The sequence below is a fragment of the Schistocerca gregaria genome, unplaced genomic scaffold, assembly GCF_023897955.1.
Source record: "Schistocerca gregaria isolate iqSchGreg1 unplaced genomic scaffold, iqSchGreg1.2 ptg000387l, whole genome shotgun sequence".
In the NCBI taxonomy this organism is placed as follows: domain Eukaryota; kingdom Metazoa; phylum Arthropoda; class Insecta; order Orthoptera; family Acrididae; genus Schistocerca; species Schistocerca gregaria.
The window spans coordinates 5,329,599-5,339,747 of NW_026061829.1; positions in this window are offsets into that span (position 1 = coordinate 5,329,599).

Genomic DNA, 10,149 nt, shown 5'->3' on the forward strand with positions numbered 1-10,149 from the left:
AAGCTCCAACCTTTGTCTCAGCAGAGCAATGCCATTTGTGTGACCATGACTTACATGGATGGAGAGAGAGAAGTTGAATTGATTGCAATGGGCGCAGCAATGGTCCAAGGATTAATCGAGTTTTAAATTTGTAAGCCTTCACTGAATGTTTACTCATTGACATCGTGGAGAACGTATGAAGTCAGTACTGATCAACAATTCAGTTCAATCTGCCAAGAGGCATATTAGTTGTGGGTTGATCTGCAGCAAGACAATGATCTCAGACAGACTTCTAAATTGTGCCAATAGTAAGTCAATAGAGGAAAGAAATTTGGGAAACTGAAGAATATGGTCTGGTGAAGTCAGCCGCCTCACTTAAATCCCATCGAATACTTACGGGATGAACTTGAGGAAGAGAGATTAAACACTAATGTCCCATTGAAAACAAGGTTATTAGAGATGGAGCACAAGCTTGGATTAGGGAAGGATGGGGAGGGAAGTCCACTCTGCCCTTTCACAAGTACCATCACGGCATTGGCCTGAAGCGACTTAGGGATATCACAGAAAACCTAAATCAAGATGGCTGGACATGGGTTTGAACCGTTGTCCTCCCGAATGCAAGTCCAGTGTGCTAACCACTGCTCCACCTCACCCACTGGGATGAACATGGCAGAGAGATCAGAGAACTGGCATCATCTAATGTTGAAAATCCACGGATTACAGATGCATGGGACTGTAATCTCTGCAAAAATATTATCTCCATAATGCCAACAGTCTGCGCAGCTGTTCTTAGCACGAAGGGTACTTAATGACAGAGAGAGAGAAAATATTTGTATTGTTAGCCTATTTAGTTTGAAGAGTGTAGTTGTCTATTAAAATAAAGTGCACAGCTTTTTTCATAGGTGATCGAATAATTTTGACCTGTAGTATATACTTAGTAACAACAATAAACAGATATTGAGATCCTTATCAAGGAAGGTGATTTATTTACTAAACTAGAAAGGTTACAATGAAATGCATACCATTTACTCTGCTGAAAGAAGAAACTGCAACATCCTCAAGGAAATGGTCATTTTTGTCATACGATGTGACATCGCTGTAATTCAGGTCAAATGGAACATGTGTCACAGTGAAGGGTGTCCTGTCACATCACTACAATGCATACCACTCTCTGATGGCAATGCAGGTGTATATTCTGACACATAAAGGTGCCAAATGCCATCCTGTGATACATTGCCCCATAGCATCTTGGGCTGTTTGTTGGCACAATCTTTCATTAACTCACGATATATAGCGAAGTTTTGCTAAAGTTAAAAAGTGATTTTTACTGCTGAGTGTATATTTTTTGTTTTTTTCAAAGTACGACAACAATTACTGCAAAATGGCCGATACACAGTTCAGTGGAGACAACATGGCGTGTAGAGACATTGTCAATAATAGATCAACTCTATGCATTGTTTGAATAACATTACATACAAGCTAAACATTGTAGAGACGAGTTTAAAAAAAAAATCTTATTACTATTGATACGGTCATGACTCACAGAATGGATAACATAAACAGTTTGCCTACTGCAAGTTCCATATCCAATGAAGCAGCATAGAATTAAATTACACTTGCTCAAACAAGTGAAACAGTAAATGAAATACAGAACCTAAATAATCTAGCCGTAGGAACCGACAGCAACATAGAGTTGCAAGATATGGAAAGTGGATCACAAGCAGTAAATTCTCACGATTTACCGGGAGCAGATAATGTTCAAACAGTAAATTTCTCACAATTTATCAGTGCCGTCATGCAACAATTTCAGCAGATGAATACAAGTTTACAGAACAATGAGAAACTGTTTACGGAATAATTTCAGGAAATAAAGAAAAAACTTGACAGTAATGACGCTAAATTAACCAAAATTGGTACTGACTTGAACAAAAGGATCACTCAAATGGCCGCCTAGTTTTCAAAACTAACAGTTTTAGCAAAACATAATGAAATCAATGTCAAACCTTTAAGTAGCACATAATGACAAAAGTAGGAAAGTGCGTTACCCCTCATGATGACATCACGAGGCGTGTCACACAAGTAGAGGCAGATTTAGAAACCATGGCCAAGACAATCAAATCAGAGACAGACAGATGTTTTTCTAAAATGAATGAAAATAAACAAACTAATTAATTTCACACCACTTTGGCGAATTGTGCTTGGATGGGGATGAATAGGTGATTATCTGGACAACACAACACCCAGTCCCTGAGTGGAGAAAATCTCTTATCCAGCTGGGGATCAAATGCAGGCCCTTAAGATCGACAGTATGTCACACTCACCACTCAGCTAACGTGGGTGGACAATGATTTAATAGAAACAAGCAGACTGCAAACTGACTTATTCAACAACCTTGGACACTGGAGCCAATAATCAGTCTGTATTTATATGTCCAAAAGTATGTGATCCGTTTGTTTTGTTTACAAAATCAATGAGAAACATCAGCTTAAAAAAGTAAAATTGCATCATAGTGTTGTCAGAATTTATTCTCAGTAACTATTCCTTTTCTTTGCTCCCCTTTCATTTTGCAGTCCGTCTATCCCCCCCCCCCCCCCCCCCACACACACACACATCTCCACCATCTTCCCCCTCCCCATATATGCCTATCATGTACAATGCAGTTAGCTTTCAGCTCATATTGACTCCAAATGACCTTTTTTTTCCAGTAAATTGTGTCTTGCTGATTACCGCATCTTCCATCGTTAAGCTCTCAGGTTTTCAAATCTCATCCAGCGCAGGCACCAAGGATCAGTCTTTCCTTCTCATCCTGTCTGATAAGTCTCCTCTGACCTATGGTTTTGGGCAACTTTTCCATAACTCTCTCCCTTTCTTAAGTCTTGCCAGTCTTCTTTCTTTCCCTTCAGATCTTCTGCTAGAAGGAAGAGCCATTGGCTCTGAAAGCTTCCACATTTCTATATCCTTTGCATATAGTTTCTGCTGCCACCAGTGTGGTGAGTAGATCATCTTATTTATCCAATTATACTGCAGCCATCTTCATGATAGTGCTGGCAACATGGCTGTGGATGAGGTCGTGTTTGGTATGAGAGTCAGCTACCATCTGACATCGGTTTACGAGTACTCAACAAAAAGCTTGTGAGAATTCAATTCCATACAGCTGGAACCAAAAGAAAATTGGTAGTTCATACCAGCACAAGACCATAAATGAAAAAGTTGTTATTAATAATCGGTGTCCCTGACACTCTGATTACAAGTATGTTAAGTAAGTTTCAATATACCATTTCACTCTTAGTCTGCTATTAACACTATTGTACTCAACTCCAGTTGCTTGTGACAAATGGACTGATGCATCAAACAGGCTACAGTACATTTTATTACATGATACATTATTCTCTTTTTCGCAGTTTTGGGAAAATGGTGTACACTGACACTTAAGTAAAATGCTAATCCGTGTGCATGCATAGAACTTAATTGCAGGTTTCCTAATACAAACTACTCTATCAATAATGTATTGGACTGAGTGTAATGGAGCAGCTTGTCTTTTATTGTTAGCCAAAATTAGCAGCAATGGCTTTGTGTACATGGTAGCTCCAAACAGTGGCAAGCTTTGAAAGCACTTGCCTGCTAAAGGCAAAGGATCTGAGTTTGAGTCTCAGTTTTAATCTGCCAGGAAGTTTCACATCAGCACACATTCCACTGCAGAGTGAAAATTTCATTCTGTAAACATCCCCCACGCTGTGACAAGCCATGTCTTTGCTATATCCTTTCTTCCAGCATTGCAGGACAGCTTCTCTGAAGTTTGGATGGTAGGAGATGAGGCACTGGAGGAAGTAAAGCTGTGAGGATGGGTCATGAGTCATGCTTAGGTGGCTCAGTTGGTAGAGCACTTTCCCACAGAAGGCAAAGGTACTGAGCTAGAGTCTCAGTACAGCACACAGTTTTAAATCAGTGTACACTTTGCTGCAGAGAGAAAATTTCATTCTGGAAGCTTTGAGAGGTTGTGTGTTTGGGTGGGAAGGAGTGTTTTACGACTGTGGAACATGTATTGTGATTAGTTGGTTTATGAGCACAGAATAGAACTACTGAAACTAATAAGTTATTGGAGGTAATTTGTCACACTTTTTGTGGATTTTAGAAGCAGAGTGTTAACGACTTTGCAATACAAATATTCCGAATGAATCTCTGAGATTGTATTTACAAGATGACTTGAAGTTCCCTTGATACCATTCAGTAGCAGCAGACCACTTCTGTGGCTGGCCAAATATTTGACAAGTCTCCTTACACATCAGTGTAGCAACTGTGAGGAGAGAAACCTCAAATTGCCAAATTTTTCTATATGTGCTTCATTTTACTGGCTGTGCTCTGGATCTTCCAAGCTCTGACTGGGAAAAATGCTCCTCAGAGAGCACAACTCCCCTTCCCTGGGCTATGTTTTACTCGGGCAACCATTGCTTCCATTTCTGCTATACACCTTGGAAAAAGTCATGCCTCACTATTCGTATCTCTCTCCCGTATCAGTGAGGCAGCTTCCTTTTAGCTCTCTGTCACTCTGAAAAACATCAAGATGAACCACTGTCCAAAGGTCTTAAATCCCTAAACAAAATTTTTGTAAGAGTTATGTGTCTGGTGGCATTTAAAAGGCCTAACTGGGAGTTCACCTGTAAGACAGCAATCTCTGGCACACATCCCAAAGCCAGATTTTCTGCATTTGGCAGTCAATTGCATCTTTCACAAACATTACTTCTCACTCCAACACGTAAAATATTTGTGTGAGTGAACAATGCAGAATGTCTTGACTCTTGTCCATCCACACGGTGGTGCCATTAGGGATCACAAAGACACTTACTGGGCCAGGCTGCCACAGTGAAAGTTTCCCCTCACCGCCGCTTTCCAGACGAGCTCAGCCAGATCCCCTTATTCCCAGCTATTGTACAAATCTGTTTTAAATTACTCTCTAAACTGACTATCACTCAGACATTTAATATCAATACCGTACTTCATTCGTAATTAATTGCACGGCTCAAGGTGGACCTCTACTATGAACTCACAAGAACTTGTGTATGTTTTATGACAGTGTTGAAAAGTTGTCCTGTAACGATTATAATAGCTTCATAGTTAGGTCTACATCATTTTATGGCCACAGAAAGAAAGTTCTTGTTTCAATTGAAATTTTAGCTTGGAATGTGAAATATTTTAAAATGTTGTGTAAATGCCCCATTCCATCACACGAGTCAGTTTAGGTGGTTGTTGGTCACAGTTTGGAAGAGTCCATTCAGGATAGCAGACAGCTGGTCATATGTCGTACCATGCACGAATAGAGTGTAAGGAGATTTGCTAGCTGATTCTCAAGGGAATGAAATATATGGTGGGAACCTGGTATCAGGATGACATACAAATGTACTAGCATATGGTTTAAGTTAAGTGATTAATAGCATACTGTTATTCGAAGCAAACACAAAATTTTGACCACGATATTCTTACTCCTCACATCAAGCTATGATGAAGTGGGCAAATTTCTGTTGAAAGATGTAGCCAATTTTCACAAAGCCTGTAAATGTTGGTAAGTGAAGTATTCATTTGTTAGCGAGCAATGTAGTCAAATACATTGGGACTGTAATAAAAAACTATGGTTGTGGGATTAGACATGTCTGTTATCCAGCTTGGCAGCAAAATTCTGAGCCCTGTAAGAAACCACCTGTGATTTTAACCGACGCACATCTCGATGAAACATTGTGAGTGAAGCTCTCTGTACTGTGCTGTGTGGGCAAGGTTCAATAAGGGTGCACGCAGTCCTTGTAAGGCCAACTGAGGAGCTACTCGACTGAGAAGTAGCATCGCCGTTGCCAAAAACTGGCAAGGTCCGGGACAGAGGTGTGCTGACCACGTGCCCCTCCAATTAATTTGGTTAGCTGAGGATGACACAGTTGTCAGTCATCACTGTTGAGACGTCCGATGCCTCTTCGCATAGATCTTTTTTTGGGGGGGTTCTAGTCATGGCTGAAAAGTACTGATTGTTATTTAAATTTTTTTTTTATGGAAGAGTAAAATATATGATTATTAAGCTGTTGTTATAAAAGTGTGCTTGTAGCCCATCATATGTACAAAGACTCTCTAAAAGAAGGAGGCTAAAAGACTGACAGTATGCACAGGTTCCTAATATATCTAAACTTCAGCTAATGCTCAGTATTGCTGTATTATTCAGCTTTTCCATAAATTCACAATGGGGCACTGACTGGCTTGTAAATAAAGTTCAAAATTTCATAACGACAAAAATAAATATAGATCAACCCAGAGCACAATCTTTTTTAAATCTCGTCTTCACAAGAAACAAGTAAAGCTGAGTTACACACTGGTTCCAGATGTGGACAACAGCTAGTTATGTCTTTAGATTTTTCTGTTTTCTTCATAGATTAATTCTTAAATTCCATGAGTTTACACCTCTTAAATACAAGAAGTCTCACATTTTTGTAACTTTAAAGTGGAAATTCAGGCAGTGTGTAGCACAGTCGTCATTTCTCTTGAACGACTAACTGCACTGCTAGGTTAGGCATGTGGAGGCTGGATGTCCAGCCACGCCCACTCGTCTGTGTGTCACTCCTCCGACGGCATCTGAGCGAGCTCACCGGAGGAGGGGTTCACAAGTGTTGGACACATTAGGGAAATATTGTTCAGAGCCAGAAAGATAGCCAATATGCACTCAGTAGGTCTGTCAGGGAGCCTCATCCGAGATGGGGCATCTTTGCCTGTGGCTATTGAGCTTGCAGGGTGCAGTCATCTCCGAGGAGTGGCATCAGTTCTGACAGTGCCTTTTGCGAGGTTTCCGAGGTCATCCTCAGTTCATTCAGATGACTGGTGGAGGCTGCTGGCCTCTCATATGGAGTGCAAGAACAGCTCACGATTTGCAGCACAGTTTCCAGAGTTGACTGGGGTCCTAAGGTCTGGAGCCGAGTGGACAATCTCGGCCAGAGGCTTTGTTGAGTCTGACAGTCTTGGCTGGACCTCCATTATTGGGTGGATAATTGTAGGACTCTCCTAGACAGGTCAGGGTACACTACACAAAGGAAGCAGCTACTCAGTTAGGTAAGTACTTGCGGGGTGCACATGGTGGTTTTTAGCCTACATGGTAGTCTGAGATACTCTGATGAACACAAAGCAGTTGACATACAGATAACAAAATCAGACAGCATTCAGAGTGAAGAAACTTTGACAAATTTTATCAGTTAACTGTTGTAGTTTTTGCAACAAAATTCCCAAACTTATTTATTTATGGCTTATTTACCCTGACTAGATTAGATGCTTCAGGCGCTAACTTACACATGACCAGGAACAATATTATACAGAAAACAAAATAATAATAACACTAACATTAATAATGTATTATAATAATACATTAAGACACAACAATCTCAATGCTAATAATTTGGATTATTAATGAAAAGTACACCCCCCCACCCCAAGAAACATGGACCTTGCCATTGGTGTGGAGGCTTGCGTGCCTCAGCGATACAGATAGCCGTACTGTAGGAGCAACCACAATGGAGGGGTATCTGTTGAGAGGCCCGACAAACGTGTGGTTCCTGAAGAGGGGCAGCAGCCTTTTCAGTAGTTGCAGGAGCAACAGTCTGGATGATTGACTGATCTGGCCTTGAAACACTAATCAAAATGGCCCTGCTGTGCTAGTACTGCGAACGGTTGAAAGCAAGGGGAAACTACAGCCATAATTTTTCCTGAGGGCATGCAGCTTTACTGTATGGTTAAATGATGGTGTCTTCTTGGGTAAAATAGTCCCCCATTATAATCTCCAGGAGGGGCCTACTCGAGGATGTCATTATCAGGAGAAAGAAAACTGGCATTCTACGGATCGCAGCGTGTAATGTCAGATCCCTTAATCGGGCAGGTATGTAAGAAAATTTAAAAAGAGAAATGGATAGGTTAAAGTTAGATATAGTGAGAATTAGTAAGGTTCGGTGGCAAGAGGAACAAGACTTTTGGTGAGTTGAATACAGGGTTATAAACACAAAATCAAATAGGGGTAATGCAGGTGTAGGTTTAATAATGAATAGGAAAATAGGAATGCGGGTAAGCTACTACAAACAGCATAGTGAACGCTACTACAGTAGTACAAGTTTATATGCCAACTAGCTCTGCACATGATGAAGAAATTGATAAAATGTATGATGAGGTAAAAGAAATTATTCAGGTAGTGAAGGGAGAGAAAATTTAATAGTCATGGGTGAATGGAATTCGGTAGGGAGGAAAGGAAACATTGTAAGACATTTCCAGGGGCAGATGTGGACTCTGACCACAATCTATTGGTTAGGACCTGTAGATTAAAACTGAAGAAACTGCAAAAAGGTGGGAATTTAAGGAGATGGGACCTGGATAAACTGAAAGAACCAGAGGTTGTACAGAGTTTCAGGGAGAACATAAGGGAAAAATTGACACCAATGGGGGAAGGAAATACAGTAGTAGAAGAAGAATGGGTAGCATTGAGGGATGAAACAGTAAAGGCAGCAGAAGATCAAATATGTAAAAAGAAGAGGTCTAGTAGAAACCGTTGGGTAACAAAAGAAATATTGAATTTAATTGATGAAAGGAAAAAACATAAAAATGCAGGCAAAAAGGAATACAAACGTCTCAAAAATGTGATTGACAGGAAGTGCAAGATGGCTAGAGGACAAATGTAAGGCTTTAGGGGCTGATCTCACTAGGGGTAAGATAGATACTGCCTACAGGAAAAGTTGAGAGACCTTTGAAGAAAAGAGAACCACTTGTATGAACATCAAGAGCTCAGATGGAAACCCAGTTCTAAGCAAAGAAGGGAAAGCAGAAAGGTGGAAGGAGTATATACAGGGTCTATACAAGGCCAATATTATGGAAATGGAAGAGAACGTAGATGAAAATGATGTGGGAGATATGATACTATGTGAAGAGTTTGACAGAGCACTGAAAGACCTGAGTCGAACCAAGGCCCCAGGAGTAGACAACATTACATTAGAACTACTGACGGCCTTGGGAGAGCCAGTCCTGACAAAACTCTACCATCTGGTGAGCAAGGTGTATGAGACAGGCGGAATACCCACAGACCTCAAGAAGAGTATAATAATTCCAATCCCAAAGAGAGCATGCGTTGACAGATGAGAAAATTACCAAACTATCAGTTTAATAAGTCACTGCTGCAAAATACTAATGTGAATTCTTTACAGACAAATGGAAAAACTAGTTGAAGCCGACCTTGGGGAAGGTCAGTTTGGATTCCGTAGAAATATTGGAACACGTGAGGCAATACTGACAGTCTGTGGAGATTTCAATTTGAATTTTCAGTTGTCCACTATCTGTAACTCATATGCAAATAATTTATTAAATTCATTTGGTCTTTATATTACAACCACTGAAATAACAAGGCTTCATTATAAAGGTACTGGTACATGTATTGACAATATATTTGTATCAAATGAGTTAGTGCATCTGAAGTCAGACGTAATTAAGACCTGGGTATCTGGCCACTGACTCAGTGCACATGGCAGGAAAGAGTGTATGTGTGGTCAATTATGATAATCTAAATATGTTTAAGTCTAATATTGATAAAAGTTATTGGTTGCAAGTTTATCGAGAACATGCAATAGGTAGAAAGGTGGAAGAACTCATATCTACTCTTTCTGTATATGCTAAGATGTCGTTTCCCATTAACGTACCAAATAATAAAAAGGCACTAAGAGTAAATAAGGTCAAGGGTGAAAAGGTGTTGGAGATCAAGAGGGAGTGTGATCAATATTATGCCTGTACAAAAGTACAGGTTCTCAAGTATTTAAAGACATGCTCACAGTGAAAAAGGAAAGATTAAGACAGGCCTTAAAGGAAGCTAGGTGTATGAAAAAATGAAGATATAATACTAACATCAGAAAATAATATCATTAACAGTCAATGCAACAGGAAAATGACTTCACAGGCTGAAGGCAGCAATCTGAATGCTGCACAGTTAAATACATCCTTCACTGAGAAGGTGATTGGCACTTACAATATAGTCACTGACCATAAATACTGCCTGAGAAACACCACAAAACCTGGAAGTACATTTAGCTTTAAATTTGTCAAGGTACAGGATGTTACCTATATACTGAGGAAAATGAAGAACAGTTTTACTGATGACGTTTATGGTTTAAGTTCAGCCAT